This window comes from Thermobia domestica, unplaced genomic scaffold, assembly GCF_964235325.1.
Source record: "Thermobia domestica unplaced genomic scaffold, izTheDome1.hap1.1 HAP1_SCAFFOLD_201, whole genome shotgun sequence".
Taxonomy (NCBI): domain Eukaryota; kingdom Metazoa; phylum Arthropoda; class Insecta; order Zygentoma; family Lepismatidae; genus Thermobia; species Thermobia domestica.
In genome coordinates this window covers 252,108-268,920 of record NW_027655928.1, presented here as the reverse complement: position 1 = coordinate 268,920, position 16,813 = coordinate 252,108, and positions in this window count along the sequence as shown.

Genomic DNA, 16,813 nt, shown 5'->3' with positions numbered 1-16,813 from the left:
CAGAAGAAAAGAGAGAAGTATTTATCTTAAAGTTGGGGAATTGGAATTCAACTTTCAACTAGTTTTGTCTTCAACCAACAGGATCAATTTATTAGCAGAGGCTGAATGTTCTAACACTAAAGCATGGAGTGTAGTAGTTAAATAGACACTTATAATTCATAAAATAAATACTAAAGTCTAACTCGAAATAATGAATATGAAAATTCAATGGCATACAGAAACTGAATTTAAATTTCGTCTCCAAACAACAGGAGATTTATTAGTAGAAACAGGATGTTGAGACACTAGAAATATGGAATTTAGCAGCTTAATACGCATTTATACGTAATTCAAGAAATAGGCACTAAAATTTAACTCGAAATAATTAATATGAATCTTTAATAACATACAGAAACAAATTATGAAGAGTGTTCAAATAGTCAAGAAACATTTGGTAATTGTTTATAGGATGTTCTTTCAAAGAAAGAAAAATGAAATTTTCTTCTATATGGAGCCACGTTTCTGATGAGTCTTCTTCATAAGGCACTGCCCCGGAATTCTTCTTCTGCTATATTTTTCTTCCTGAAGTCATCCTTACCATATTTTTCATTTTATTTTTTGTCTCCCTCTACCTCTCTTCCCATTCACTTCCATTGCTTTCACTCTTCTCACCATATAGTTATTTGTTCTTCTCATTAGATGGCCATATCAATGCAGTCTTCTTTCTTAGATCTTCTTAGATATCTCTGCAACCTTGGTTGGAACTCTTACTCTCTCATTCCTCACTGCCTATTCTGGTTATCCCACACATTCAGTTTATCATTCTTATTTCGGTAACATTCAATCTTTTTTCTCGCGCTTTCTCTGTTGATCAAGTTTCTGCTTCGTAAAGCATTATTCGCGTAACTACTGATTTGTAATCATTCCTTTATTCTTTACCGTGAGTCTACGATCACACAGAATGACACATAATTTCTTCAAATTCGCCATTCCTCGTGTATTCTGTGTGTTATTTCTACGCCCAAATCACTATTCTTGGCAGAAATAGATGAGTTTAAATATTTAAAAATTCTCACGTCGTTCAATCATTCTTCTAGCCTTACTTCCCTGTTTCCTTCTCCGCTGATGTCGAGATTTTCCGTTTTCTTTCCATTACTTCGGTAATTTTTAGGCTCCCATCTTCCAATATTACATCTTTCTTTTAACTTCTTCTTCTTATTCTTATTCTCTCTCTCTTTATATATACATATATATCTTCAAAGTTACATGTGAAATATTCTTTACCCCTGACAATACTGATGCATAGAACTGAGGAAAGTATTTTAAAGAGGGTTGCAAGTGTTATTCAGCAAAAAAATGTTTTTCTCTCCTCCTGACTTCTGTTTTCTTCCCTACTTGACAAATGTTATATTGCTTTGGTTGGTGAATCCTTTTCCTTCAACCTTTAGAAAATCGACTTAAACTATTACTTTTGTAAAGCTCTGCTTTCTTTTAAGCCCCAAACGGAAACATGATAGCAGAAAGTTTCGGAAACTGTTACTGCTAGCCTCTCATTTTAGATACTGTATATTTACAACGAAGGGGGATGTACGTGCACCTTTGCAACACCCCTAAATCCGGGCCTATATATATATATATTCTAATTTAATACAATTTGGCATGGCAGTCTGTTAGAATAAATTATTAAGTGTGGTTGCATATGATAAGGTTTTTATTAAAGTTGTTATTTGTAGATTCAAATTGTATCTTTGGTAATCTTTCTTTCTTTCTTTTTTTTTTTAATTTAAACCAATCTTTCTATTTTCAGGATGTAACCGAAGAATACGTGAAGCAGGTAAGGGCATGCATATCAAATCCATTCGGCATTCATCTTTGAGCAATTTTGTATATCACATTTCTTGTGACAACAATATTTTCATGTTTCACAGTAGATTTGGACTTGACTTGACTTTAAAATTTATTGGAACTCACAGAAACATTTGTACGAAGAAGAAACCTATGCAGTTGTCCCAATGCAGTGCTGATTTTGAAGAAAATCCATAGAATAAGCAGTACTAGACATTCAAGTAATAATATAAGCACTGGCACAAATCCCGGGGGATGAGGGGGACTTGTCCCCTCCAATCTTGGAACTGAGGGGACTGTCCCCCCAATAACCCGATTTGAAATGTGTTTTTTGAAGAGAAATGTGATGATTTGTGTCCGACTGCCATGAAGGAAACTGAGATGAAATTGATCTCAACCCAGAATAAGTCTCAAATCTACTCGCGTCACAATGTGAAAGACAACTCTGCTCCCGTGATCCTCCATAGCATTTTTTTCAACTTCATAAAGATCAATACTTTGCACATCGCAAAAAAAAAAAAAAAAAAAGTCTTACCCGTCCCCCTCAATGTTGAAAACAGATTTGCGCCACAGAATATAAGCAATACTTACAGAGTATAAAATAGACAAAACACTTTTTGAAATTGCAGTGATGACTATTTCTTTGTTCAGTTTATTTATGTTCATTTGTGTCATACCTCTGACATTAAGAATTAGCATTTTGCACAGTGGCGTATTTACGATTTTGTTTCGGGGAGGGCTTTGCTAACTTTCGGGAGGGGGGTGCTTTGCCTGAAAATGTGAAAATTCTGCAAGATATACTATAATTTACTATAGTAAGTAAGATTTTTGGGGGGGGGGCTTAAGCCCGGAAGCCCCCCTAAATACGGCACTGATTTTGCATAACATTCCTTTTTTCTATTCATAAGCCTCAAAGAGAACTCCGTCTTTGACGATATGGTTAGAGGTGTTACCCATGAGACGAGAAATAAGTTTTATTCATCTCGTCTCGAAAATTTTATAGAAATTTGTTTTCGATTATCGAAAAATTGTTTCTCGTCTCATCTCATTTTCTTTTCTCGTCTCGATTTATAAATTTGTGCACAATATTTAGGAATTGATTATCTTTTTTTTTTTAATTTCATCTAGAAGCTACCAGAATTTAGCATTACGAGAGGTCCACGAAGATTATTATATGTGTAACAACATTTAAACTATATTTATTGTTGAAGTATTATATATTGTGTAAGGATCTGTATATCTTTAAACGCTGATAAATGTTCTTCATCGTGTTCTTACAGCCATTTCATCAACTGTAGACAGACTATAAAATTTGCGATCAGTGCCAAAATGAAAATGTTGACTAAAAGGCTAGATTTTACTTCAGAACTGATGGCATAGGCAGTGGTGCCCACCCACCCCCTCATGTCCATGACGCACCCCCCTCAATTGTCTATCCATAGGTGTTCTTTCATGAAAAAAAAACTTTTCGATTAATTTTTACACCCCCTCAAAGATATTGATATAGATTTTTACCCCCCCAAATATTTCAATGACGCAGTTTGCGTCATAGCCCCCCTTGTGGGCACCCCTGGCATAGGCCCGCGCGCATTCTTCTCACAATTATTTGAACTACTTTCACAGTGAATACTAAGATAGCCCGATTTTAACTGAACAGTGTTAGGCATTTAGCCCACATTTTGAAATTAAACCGAACTTTTTCCATTTTTGGCATTTAACACGGATTTCCTTTTCAGTCTACAATTTATAATTTTATACTCTGAATCACGTACCACTAGAACAATGTTTGAGATCTAACACTTGGCTAAACTACTGAGTTACTCACAAGACTCGTGAAATTTGTTGTCTTGTCTCGTGGGCAAGTGAGTAAAAAAGTGAGGAAAACATAATTGTTCGGGAGTTCATGTGGTTCGGATTCCACGCTAAGGTCCAAATCAACCAATGAGCTTTAGAGGTCATGATTCATGAAAATAGAAATATTTTTTCAGAAATTTCTTGCAACATTTTCTTAAACTTGGGGCTAAATTCACCCCTTATCCTACCGATTTCGATCTCAAGCAATAGGCCGTATAGGGAAACACGAAAGAAAGTACATACCATGATTAATCTAAATTGGATATTTCTTAGGGAAAGCAAGATTTCATTCTTTTTTTTTTTCATGAAGATAATGTGAATTTACTCCATTGTTCCTAACTAATTGTAACTGCAAATAATAGTGTAAGGATCCCCATCTTCAACACAAGCACATGTCACCACAACACGTGCTACTATTTACAAACATCACAATCAAACGAGAAACTACAACCAGGAAGACACGAGACAAAACGATGGAGCCCGAGGAGGAACGAGCCACCAGGAGACCATCTATAAAAGCGGAACCCAAAGAGGAACCAACTATTAGTTGACCGCTGATCAAATATCCCACACCAGCTCCCGAGGTCGCCTTGGACTAAGGAGTTCACCTATACCTAAACCCGAAGTCGCCTTGGACTAGGGAATCCTAACCACGCCTAAACCTGGCGAAGCTGCATTGGGCTGAGGAGGTTTCCTACAAGTATTCACCTAAAATCTCCGCAGATGTTCTGGAGGCTGCAATGAGCAGAAGGGGCACCGTGCAAAACACCTTTCTCCCTCATCTTGGTCGATCATAAGGAGAAACACTATTAGATTATTCTTTGTAAATTCAAAGTTATTTGTATCTGGATTTTGTAATAAAATTGATGAAGGGGAAAACACCCGGACCATTATTGACTCTACCTACAAGACATTACAATAGTGATTTAAGTTTAGAAGGAAACATACTTTTGTTTCGTGGAAATCAGATCATTATAAAATTTACCTTGGAACATATAGTTTAAAGATGTACGTAACTTCATTCCTTTTTCTTGAAGTGAAAAATTATTTTATCATTAAGTATAAGCGAAAAGTAAGACTGAATGTACAATTATTGTTGACTGATTTCAACCTCAAAAAGGAGACCAATTTGAGTGGCTTCGAAGGAAGCACACATCATAGAATATATTTTGTGAAAGTTATCGATGGAACAGATAGATACAAAGATTTACATGGTTTCGTACGGTAGAAGCTCACTTCTCAAATGGAAGCATCGCGCAGCTTTAGATAAGGTGACCTAGAGACCACATGTATACCCCTACACAGATCATCAAATTTAATCGTAGGATTAATATAGATCCAACGAAGAGTTTGAATTTAGTAATTGAAATATTCAAGAGGTGTAAAAATGGATCTGAAAAGGTAGTGGGACGCTTGACGTCGTGCCGCCCTCCGTGCCTATCTTTGCCCATTGTAATTTTTCTAGAAAGTGGGGGACGTAGTGATGAGCGCAAGAGTCTTGGTCTTGCAGTTTTTGCAAGAGTCTTGCATGCAAGACCAAGACCAAGACCAAGACCACGAATCCCGATGCAACACCAAGACCAAGACCAAGACCACGAATCCCGATGCAACACCAAGACCAAGACCAAGGGGTGCAAGACCAAGACCAAGACCAAGACCAAGACTCTTGCGCAAGAGTCTTGCACAAGTACCGGTCAGTGGTAGAGAGTCCATCCCCGGTGCTGGGGTCCCTGGTTCTATCCCAGTTTGCACCATTTGAGCTTTTTTGGTGGATAGATACCGTGTGCGTAGGTTTTCTCGAGATTTTCACGTTTCCTCCTACTTTCTTCATTCCACCATTTCATTCGTTTCTCAACCATCACTATCTCCCTTACCCTCGACGCATAATTGTGGCACGTAAAACTAGATATTAAATCATTTCAAAACATATTAGTGGTTTCCTTCTCACAAAACTAAATAGAAATGAAGTATGGAACATCGGTAATTTCGTACACCATAGGTGCCGGCTACATGGATATGGTCTTGGCTCCTTGGCCTTCCAGCATCCGTTAGAAATATTTAATGTGAACTCAAAAAATTAATATCGAAATAACAATTTCATGATATTGACAAAAACTTAGTGTATGTGACCGCAAGTTTGATTTCATGGGCGGGTGCTTGTACGTTGAATAATTGTGTATCAATATAACTTTTAGCCTCCTCAGGTATATGGCACCCGAGGATTGAGCGATATAACATTATACAAAAATAAATAATCCATATTCACAAGTGAAAGTGATTTTGTACCGATATTTCAAATAACTTCGAGTTTGATCCTGTTTTTTTGTATTTCTAATATGGGTAAAAAGTATTTGTATAAATTGAATTTACACAAAAGGCATGGACAGTTGAGTCGTTTTCAATTTTCACTCATATTATTCTAAAATATTAAGAGGTTTGATTATAATCGTTATTAATTTGATTTTTCTCTCTCTTTTTTGGCCAATATTGCTAACATATCATCATCATCATAGCTGGTCTGTCATTATTGGCAGGTGCCTTATTGCAACTCAGAAGCTTCGATATATGGTGGTCCTCGCGGTAGTAGCAATTTTCTCTTTTAATACTTTCCTTCAACTACAATCTTCTTTGCCTCTCCCTCTCTTTTCTTCCACCATACCCTATAGGACGTCCCACATTATAAAGTTCCTCCTCAGCCAATTTCCCAACCAGTTTCTTTTCCTCCTCTTAATTACATCTAAAATTCTTCTTTTTTTTTCCTACTCCTACTAACACCTTCTCATTCGTTTTCCGTTCAACACAGCTCATTCTCTCCTTTTTTCGAAAGCCTCCAATATATTTTTCATTGCTTTTGCGTAATGTCCATGTTTCTGTTCCATAGAGTGCTTACTGCAATCAGTAAAACAAAATCTCAATATTTAAATGGAAGTTCGTTCAATATAAAGATTAACTAATGTTAGTTGGAAATAAAAAATAACTGACGCCTTTAGTGTGTAAAAATAATATAGCAATTCATGATATTTCAGTAATCTGTACCGTCTTGATTTTCTTTTATGCTTCTCAGAGATAGCCTCCCCAATGTTTGGGAACCAGGGGAGTAATGGATCTGTTAAAAAATATAAAAATATATTTCGAAACGTTGTAATTTATCTTATTAGTGAAGCGCTGGCACCCATTGAAAAAGATTATCGCCTATGTTGTACACTATCATCATACTTAAACGAAGGTAAACTATCAGTGGTCGAAGTGAGACGGTATGCGGTGGTATGCCATACTACTTCCGGTTTTTCAGTAATGAAGACATACCGTCTCTGGTTTTTCAGTAATGAAGATGCACGCAAAAAAAAGAAAGGTTACTAGTAAACAAGAAAAAGGCGGACAGTAACCAAGTTAGTTTGTCAATATATAGACAACAGAGTCGTGTGTCCCAGCAGCCAAGCCAAAATGGTTAACGAGAGAAGGTGATCGTAACCTTGCGTTACAGGTTAACATTGCTAGGTTACAGTGTAATAACTCACAGGGGTACGCTAACCGATCACGTAGTTACCACTATCAATCATAGCCTGTAACCGGTAACCTTGTTAGTATGTTGGAATAACCGACTGCTCGGTTAACGAAACAGGGTGCGACAACTTTCTAACCGTGTATTTCGATTAGTATAACTTATTTAATAAATAACAGTAACAGATATTCACTCATCCACGAGCACATCAAAAAATACAATACTAAAATAGAAAATAACTACCTAAGTTTATTTTCATTTCTAGTAGGGTAAACCATACAGTGATTGGCACCCAGACAGTAATTGGCACTTTTCCAGTTAATAATTAAATAATAAGAAAACAATTCAGTTTTTTGAACGTATTCACTAACGAATGACAGTACTAGTCTTTGCTTCTATATTCTGTAAAGTTTCTTTTCTACTATTTTAGTATTAGAGTGAAGTGGTTTATGGAATAGGTGGATATGTTTTCCTAAAATTAAATATTGTCTTATTTCTTATGAATTTGTTAAGGATGTTTAAAGAATATTTACCATCGTTCCGACTTATTAAATGTTAGTTACGTTTTGGTTTATTGGCATTTCAGATCAGGAAGTATCAAAATGTGTTTTCCCTTCAAGCAATCGTGTAACCCATCTCTCCATTGTTGACAAAATGGGGGTGCCAATCACTGTATGAAGAAGTATGTGCCTAGATAGTAATTGGCATACCCCTGCCAATAACTATCAAATTAATATTTTGTATATGATTATGATATAAGGCTTTTAAAAGCTTTCAATTAGGGAAAATACAAATGTACTAAATTCTCGTGTTTCTACGTTAACTCTTTCTAGTTAATGGCACCCCTGCCAATTACTGTATATTGTGGTGCCAATCACTGTAATTCAAAAATAATCAAATTGAAAAAAAAGTTGATCACTTGAGCTCTTAGTTTCGACCGCGTGAATCAGAAGTCATGGCACATTAGATAGTGTTATATAACACTAGACCAAGCGCCAGAATCTCCTTATGAGATAATTAAGTCTATCACATATAAGTAAACTCGTGCTCAGTCATTAAAATTATTTGTAGGCAAGCGCTGCTAAGAATTGGTAATGATTTTTACTTGCATGACTTTCCAAATAGAGTAATGCCATAAAACATAAATTCTAAGAAGTGGCGCTTTGCCTATTGATGCAAAACACTGTCCATTTTTGTTGTTTTTTTCAATTGAATCATTGAGTTTAAAGACCTGTCATCCCCATCGAAACAAGTCTTTCTAGGACATGGCATGTTTTCAAATTAAATAAAAATTTCAATGCTCAACATTTTCTACAACCAGTGGAAGGATATGACTTGTTTTCAGCCTAAGTGGTGTTCCCACATCAGTTGAGCGGGAATGTGCAAGAATATCAATTTTGTCAAAAAGTGGAGATGACTGCTCTTCGAACTCATCGATTCAATTTATGGCGGCACGTTGTGGCAATGTTAACTTTTATATCTTGTACTGGAGTAGTTCCTCTTGGTTAGAGACCTAGCCCAATATTACAATATGCTAAGAATTCGAACTCTTAAATATTATAAGCAAATGCTTGAAGATGTTCTCCAATCAGTTTCAGAAGGCATGAGAATCATAACAGCCTCAAAGATGTACGGTGTACCAAGATCTACATCATAATTCCGTTAAAAAATCCTAGTTGCAGAGATGACTTCGGTCCTACTCTAATTTTGTAAAAGAAGAACCTATATAAGTAAAAATGATACAGGGAGTGTTCTATCTGAAAAGAGTGGCAAAATGTGCACGAAGTTAATGCTAAAGATTCAATAACAGTATTGTTTACATTTAAGATCACTCCCTGTATCTTGCCAGTCGAGTCGCCAGTCGAGCTATGCTGTGAATTACGAATATAACTTATTGCTTTGTATCTAAATGCAACTCGAATACTTCAAACAGCAAATGTTGCAGCATTTTGACCTATAAAGAAGGGGTGGAGAAAAGTGGTTCGGAATTGGAGGCACAACCATCTCGTTGAAATGTGAATAAGCGGAATTTTGCTCCTCTTCTTAAAGAAGTTGTGGATAATTATATTTCCCCGTCTACTATTAAGAATGGCTTTGCCTCCTTTGACTTATTTTCCTTTGACCCAAATAGTATGGACTATAGTAAATGCATTGTGAACACATCTACGTCCTCACCAATTGTTGCTCAACATTCTTGTGCGGAACAAACGAAACTATTGTCTTAACAGCTGAGTAGTTCTCAGACATTGTAGGAGAAGATGTACTGCAATAATTGGAAAGCACTAAAGTGGAGAAGGACTCGGAAAAGAATCGTAGTATGGAATATTTAGTAGTAGTATTGTTTGTGGAGACATTTCAAAACATCTACACAAAGCAGTAACCTAGATTCATTAGGAAAAGGAATTAATGCAAATATTCTTCAAAATTCTTTAGCAGAGGACCCGTCAGTCAATTAAACAGAAGAAACATCAGGCGCCGCCATATACGAACAAGAACCAAATGTAAATACTCGTGATTAAAATAACTCCAACAATGTTAGACCACCATTATTTTCTGGGAGTGCAAATGTAAAGACATTTGAGAATGAAGTCAGTGCACCGTGTTCAGAAAGTGCTGAGATGAGTAAAGGCTCAAGCAGATAATTGAAAAATGACAATTTAAATTATGTGCCATTTGCTGATCATCTGCATTGACCAGAGACACCTAAGCGCAAGGAGAAATGCATTATAGAGCGCTTACCGTTTGTTGTCACTTCAGAGACATACCAAGAAATGATAAGAGAAGAAAGCCCGGAAGAAGCAAATTGAAGAAAAAAAAGAAAGAGAGAAATCTAAGGCAGAAAATGGAAGGAAAATGCCAGCAAAATAGGATATAAAAATTGTACAGCCAGAAGTGAATCAAAAGATTGTACAGCCAGAGAGGAACCAGAAATAGGCGAGAGTAGTGCCAGAATCAGAAGCATTTCTCCTCAGAATTCAAAAGAGGAACAGCTGTAAAGATAAATTTGTTGGGTGTCCAAACGGATGTCAGTAAGAACTCCAATAAATCAGGTCGAAAATGTGTTAAACGCTTACAACATGATAACGCGTTCTTTGTGTACGAATAGTTTTCATTTATGTTGCATTCCTAGAGATCACAAGATACATATTCCAGAAGACCTGCAAGATGATGATTTTGTGTGACATATTTGCTATACGTTCTGGAGGATGACAGTGAAGATATAGATATACAAGCATGGATGCCCGAAGGGGAGGGCAAGGTGGGGCCCGAGTCCCCCTGGCTCACGAATATGTATTAAATTTCCTAACATTTTCTTAATACAAATAAACATTAAAAAAACATAATATAACAACTAGGGATTTGAGCCCCACTAGAAATCTTTCCTTGGGCGCCCATGACACCAGGTTATAATGATAGTAATATCATTCAGTCTCTGTAATGTAAATCGTGCGACCCTTGTTTCTCGTTTCCTTCTTTCATATTCAAAGATTTATTAAGATAGATGTTTAAAAAACATTGGTCATTTCGCTGAATTTAAATGCTATTGTTTGTAGAACGTTATAAACAATTCTAAGTTATTTCTTCTAATTATTGGTCAAAGAGTAACCTGATAGTATTATATTTTGGCACATAATGTAAAACTATGTTGTCCTTCATAAATAAAAAACATTTGAGTTGCGGATTACTAACAGTGCCAATCACTATATGAATAAGTGCCAATTACTGTATTTTCAGTGCCAATCACTATAGTTTTATACTTGTGTTCACTGTAAGCTCTATAAACATTTTCTGCTTTTGAAATACGTAAAAAATACACGTTCTTCGTAATCAATATGTATCAATGTATATTTAGAGAAAAAATCAAGAGAATATATTTAAAAAGATGAAAGATGTAGTCATTTATATTTTAAAAAATCCTTAAAGTGCCAATCACTGTATGGTTTACCCTATGTACTTTTTTTTTGTCGTCATCCCGTTTACAGGGTAACGCCCTATTTTTTTTTTTTTTTTTTTTTTTTTTTTTTGAGGAGTTGAGTTTAAACAAGGAATAGGTTTTAATATAGGACATGCATTTTTGTTGAAGTATTTATTGATTTATGGGACATAATTCATTATATTACCATGAAGCATCAAGTAGTTGCATATTGATCTGCCTCTAGAGGGTTACGCCCTCTCTCTCGGCAAGTGATATACTGAAAACAAGTGCAAACATAAACAACGTTAGTTGGACAATGTGATATAAAGAAAATAACTAGTGCTAAATAGAACGAGTACATTCAATGGTGCTGAAATAGATCTATGTGCATGAACATAAATAATAAACATTGTATGATATTGAACTGTGGAAAAGATATACATATAATGAGGAAAAAATTAACAATAAATAACTGGAAAAGGTGATAGTATATAATGATAAATGATATATAAGACTACAAGGTGAACATAATTGAAATTGTAATTACTTTATCATGATTGATGAGATGAAAGTGCCTTATACGCCACAACACAGTGAAATGGTTAATAGTAACGAATGCATGTTATTCTTCTGTCTTGGGGCGTCTCAAGACTGATGTAGACATGGGGAGCCCAGATTAATGGTGAGGGAGAACAGTGCAGCTATGGAAAAAGATGAGGGATGGCTTGATGAATGATCTGACGTTGAAAGAATCTGCGATGAAAATGATCCATAGGAAGATTGTTTACGTGAAGTGTGATCAATATACTCAACGGTGTATAACAATATTTGAAAGAGGAATCCTGCTCAGAATCTATGAAGATTGTGTCCAGAAAAATATCTTTATGAGATTCTAGGCATTTGGCTATATATCGCTTACGTAAAAGTGAGATATGTTCTACAAGTGGTGGAAAGTCTATTCGATTGTATAGTTCTCGGTTGGGATATGGTAGTTTGATGCGGTATGCTAAGCGTACTGCATGGCGCTCCATAATTTCGAGCCTACTGTAGAACTTAGATTGAGCTGGAGACCAAGCAATATGGCCAAATGTAAGAATGCTGCGCATGAACGCTTTATATGTGTTGATAAGCAATTTTGAGTTTAGTCCCCAATGCTGTCCTACTAGCCTGCGAAGTAATTGCAACCGATTTTTTGCTTTAAGCACAAGTTTCTGGAAGTGAGCAGTCCATTGTAATTTATTATCGTACGTTATTCCTAGATATGTAACTGATTTAGATGGTTCTAATCTGTGTGTTCCGACAGTGATATCAAGACGATTGGGGTTACGGTGAACTTTACTGCGGCATTTAGGTGGTATGATGACAAGGGTCTGAGTTTTCTCTTCATTGACGGTGAGCTTCCATTTCCTACACCACACAAGAAAGTTATTAAGTGTGAGTTGTAAGGTTCTATTAATTTGTTGTATAGTTGTTCCGAGAGTTAAGAAAGCGGTGTCATCGGCATATTGGAATAAGTAGGAGGAGCAGGTACTGGTACGTCTGATGCATATAATATGTAGAGAAGAGGTGACAGGCTGGACCCTTGAGGTACCCCGGTATATGGAAATATGGGATGGGAGATGGAACCGTTGATACAGACATATGCGATTCGATTGAGTATGAATGAGAAAATTATTCTAACGTAAGTAAGGGGAAGTCCAAATTTTAGCAATTTATAAAATAAACCATAGTGCCAAATTCGATCAAATGCTTTCTCCAAATCCATTAAAATTAGACAAGATGGCAGTGATCTGTTATACTGGTTTACAAGTGTAGTCGTTAATCGAAGCAATTGATCATTAATACTATATGATGGTCGAAATCCGGTTTGGAAAGTGGGAAGAAGTTGATGGTCTTGCAAATATGGGTGTAAACGTTTCACTAGAATCTTTTCAAATATTTTCCCCAGTGTGGCAGTTAGTTGTATCGGTCTATACGAACTGACAGAATTCGGAGGCTTGTTCGGTTTTAGGAACATACATACTTTAGAGACTTTCCACTCAACTGGATAATATCCTGTACGGAGAATAAAATTATAGATAACTGCAAGAAGCAGAAAAAACTGTACTGAACATTCCTTGATAAGTCGGTAAGATATTTGGTCAAAACCAGGCGCTGTATTACGTTTTCTTTTGATACTCGTCTGAATTTCATCAGAAGTTATAGATACTGTTAACGGTTGAGTTTCATCTAAGGTATGTGTAGGTGACGGTTGTAATAACTGAGTGATGTTTTTTTCAGAAAATCTAGGACTATCTTGATGTGGTTCAACAGGCGGAGTGAACACAGCTTGTAAATGAGAGGCGAAAGCGTTGGCTTTATCGCGATCTGAATGTAAAGGATCGTTGTTTTGAAACAGTGGATATCTTGTTGTTTTTTGCTGTCCTGTCAACTGATGGAACTTTTTCCAATAGCGTGTGGGATGAGTTTCATCGTTCAGTTGATTACATGTGTTGTGCCACGTCAACCGTTTATGGGCAACAATATAGTTGTGCACAGTACGTTGCCATCTACGTGCCTGTGTTAGATATTCAGGATTACGAGTACGCTCATATTGTCTATAATAATGACGAGATTTTCTGACTAAATGCAAATATTGCGGAGGCAAAATTGGCTGATAAGTTTTACCGTGATAAGTAGGAATGTTGTTACGTGCGCTGGTGGTGATGGCCTTGGTGAGTGTAGTTATGGCTGCGTTAAGAGTTTCCTCGGTATCCGGTGGTCGTACAGTTTCTAAAGCAGCGTCAATATCTGAGCGATATTTCTGCCAATTCGTTTTGTCATATAAGTATATAGTGCGTTCTGCGGTATGAGAAATATTTTTACGTACATCATTGACTGTTATTTTCACCGGTAAATGATCACTACCTATGCAATCCAAGACTTCGATATGACACCTGTCTATGAGTGAAGTGGTAGAAAGAACAACATCCGGTGTAGTTTGGCTACTTGGTCTGGTGTGTTTCGGAAGGGGATATATGTGACCATGTAAGTGAAGTGCTATATGGTCAGCAAACTGTCTCTTTTCCCTCTCGGAGCGGCTATGGATATTGATGTCTGCTAGTATCAGTAGATGTCTGTATGATTGAAACAAACGGCTGAAATACTCGAATGGTATCACCTGTCCGGGACGTACATAGATTGTTGCTATCGTAAGTGCTATGTTAGGTAGATAGATAGTGGCTATAAGATGTTCAGGAAGTCGATAAGGAATCTGAATCTGATGCTGTCGGTAAGATAATTTGTTATTGATGCCAATTGCAACTCCACCTTGCGCTCGAGCATTATCTACTGGAAAATCATAGCGCAGGAGTTGATACCGTGGGAACCTCGATAGCATTGATGGTTTTAAAGCCGTTTCATTCAAAGCAAAAATATCAATACATTCTTCTAGAAGCAAGTGTTCGAAAAGAGTTTTGTGTTGTGGTAAAGATCGAATGTTCATAAATAATAAAGCCAAACCCATGATGATGACGCAAGCTATTTGCTTAGGCAGCAGTTTCTTTTGGAGATATGTGAAAGTGCACATAGGTCCCGGAATATGTGGCATACAGATTAATATTGAAAATGCTCGTGGCGGCAGCGATAACATGTTCGAGGATGAACTGTCGTTGAAAAGGAAAAATGTTCTGAAGGACAAGCGTGAAATATCGGAGGAAGTTTTCAACTGTAAGACCTGCTGCGATTGATTGGTGGGCATGAACCGGTGGATCAGTTGTACGTAGTGGAACTGTAAGTTCAGGATGATCTGCGGGTGGAGCTGGCTTAGCTTTACATTTGTAGCTGTATGTAGGATGTGACCCGGGACATACAGAGCAGTGAGCAGGCTTTTGATGATTCGGACAGTCTTTGGTCTCGTGCTGTTCGGCACAGTATCCACACTTAGGAATGTTTGGACATTTTGACGTTACATGCGAGTTATAAATCTGGCATCGTTCGCAGCGAATAGGTAGGGGCGAATTGGTACGTGAAGGTTCGACTCTGTGCCTTTGCTTAAAGATGTACGCTCCCTCCTGAAGAAGAGTATCAATAGATGATTTATTGGAGCTTAGCACACGAACCATGTACGTAGGTCCCATTTGATTTCTGATGCGAATGCATTTATCGACAGGGATGCCTTCAGCTGTAAGCTCTTCGAGCACTTCTGCATCAGTGATCTCAGGTAGAACACCACGGATGACAACAGATAGCATTGGATTCTTGGACGGCGGAGGTGTTTGCTTGACTTTACTAGTAAGCTGCTTCATTTTCGCATTTTTTCCAAAGATTTCATAGCTAGCTTTGTTGCGTAGTGTGGTTCCAAAGTTTTGATCCTCTGAACGTATAATGACACCATTCTTGGTGAATACTATCTGTTTGATGCTAGCACGGGGTAGGTACTTTACAACTTGATTGAAAATTAGCCGTGGATTACTGTACTTCGGATCGAAATCTGTTAACAGAAATGAATAAACAGGTGCACGTTGTGCAAAGTGATTGCTAGGAGTTTGGTTGTTATCAAGATTTGCATTAGACGAACATTGCATAGGTTCCTCAATGCTGGTAGATGGAGCAACATAGTGCGGTGATTTAGAGCGTGAGCGCTTTTCAACGGACCCGATACTGCTTTCAGAAAGCTGTCTACTACGGCGCTGTTGACGGGGATCCCTCCCCTTATCCCCCGGAGGTGGCGGGTCTGGGCCCTTAACTACCGGAGGCAAGCGATGCATGGTCTCTCAGACCAGTAATATCTCAAAGAAATGCAATAATAGGCACTCGAGTGGCTTGAATCACAATGAGAAATTCAAACTATGACCGAGTTATTGTGATAACAGAGATGATAAATAAGTCTCACCCTCCAGTACTGAGAAGCACTGTCAATCCCAGTGAGAGCGTATGCGTGCTGGTCTCGATTGTGCGTATGCAACACAATGTCATAGAAGGCACGTTAACACTTCCCAGCTAGGCTAGGCTTGGTTCAAAAATCAGCTTATGACGTATGGTACGTCAAGCTGCTAAGTATGTAACGCCCTACCCTTATAAGCCACCAATATCACAAGTATTTAACAACTAACAGTGAGAATTTGTTTGGGTGATACTCTTTCCTATAAGCAAAGACGTAAAAGGATTTTGATATTTGTACCGTAAAGCAACGTAAAACGCATTATGTTTTCTGAACACATTACAAAATTATTGTTACGAGTGTTTGAATTATTTGACGACAATTACATAACTAGTAGTGCTACCATCTAGTGTGGATATTTGTACTAGAAACATGTCACATAACATTTTATTCATTTAAATCTCAGAATATGCATAAACCTCCGTAAATAAACTTTCCTTCACATTTCTCTATTAATTTATGTAGAATCCATATTTTAATAACTGTTTTCCTATTCCTTCGGATGTATTCATAATTCTTAAAACTTTTCGTTCTTAAAATTGCAAATGGCGACCTTGCTGTTTGTACTTCTAGTAATGCAGTGTTACCAGTAAACAAGTTTCGGAGGGTTAAATTTGCCTTGTGTGAAAATCGGTTGATAACAACACAGTGTTTTAAATTAAATTAACCTTCTTGAATTGGTTACCTTCTTCTAACCTATTTTATAGGTTAATAGCAACCAAACACTGGATTGTCTCTACACATTTTCTAGTAACCTTTCTTGATTGATTACCGGCGACCTCGTAAAATTAACCTT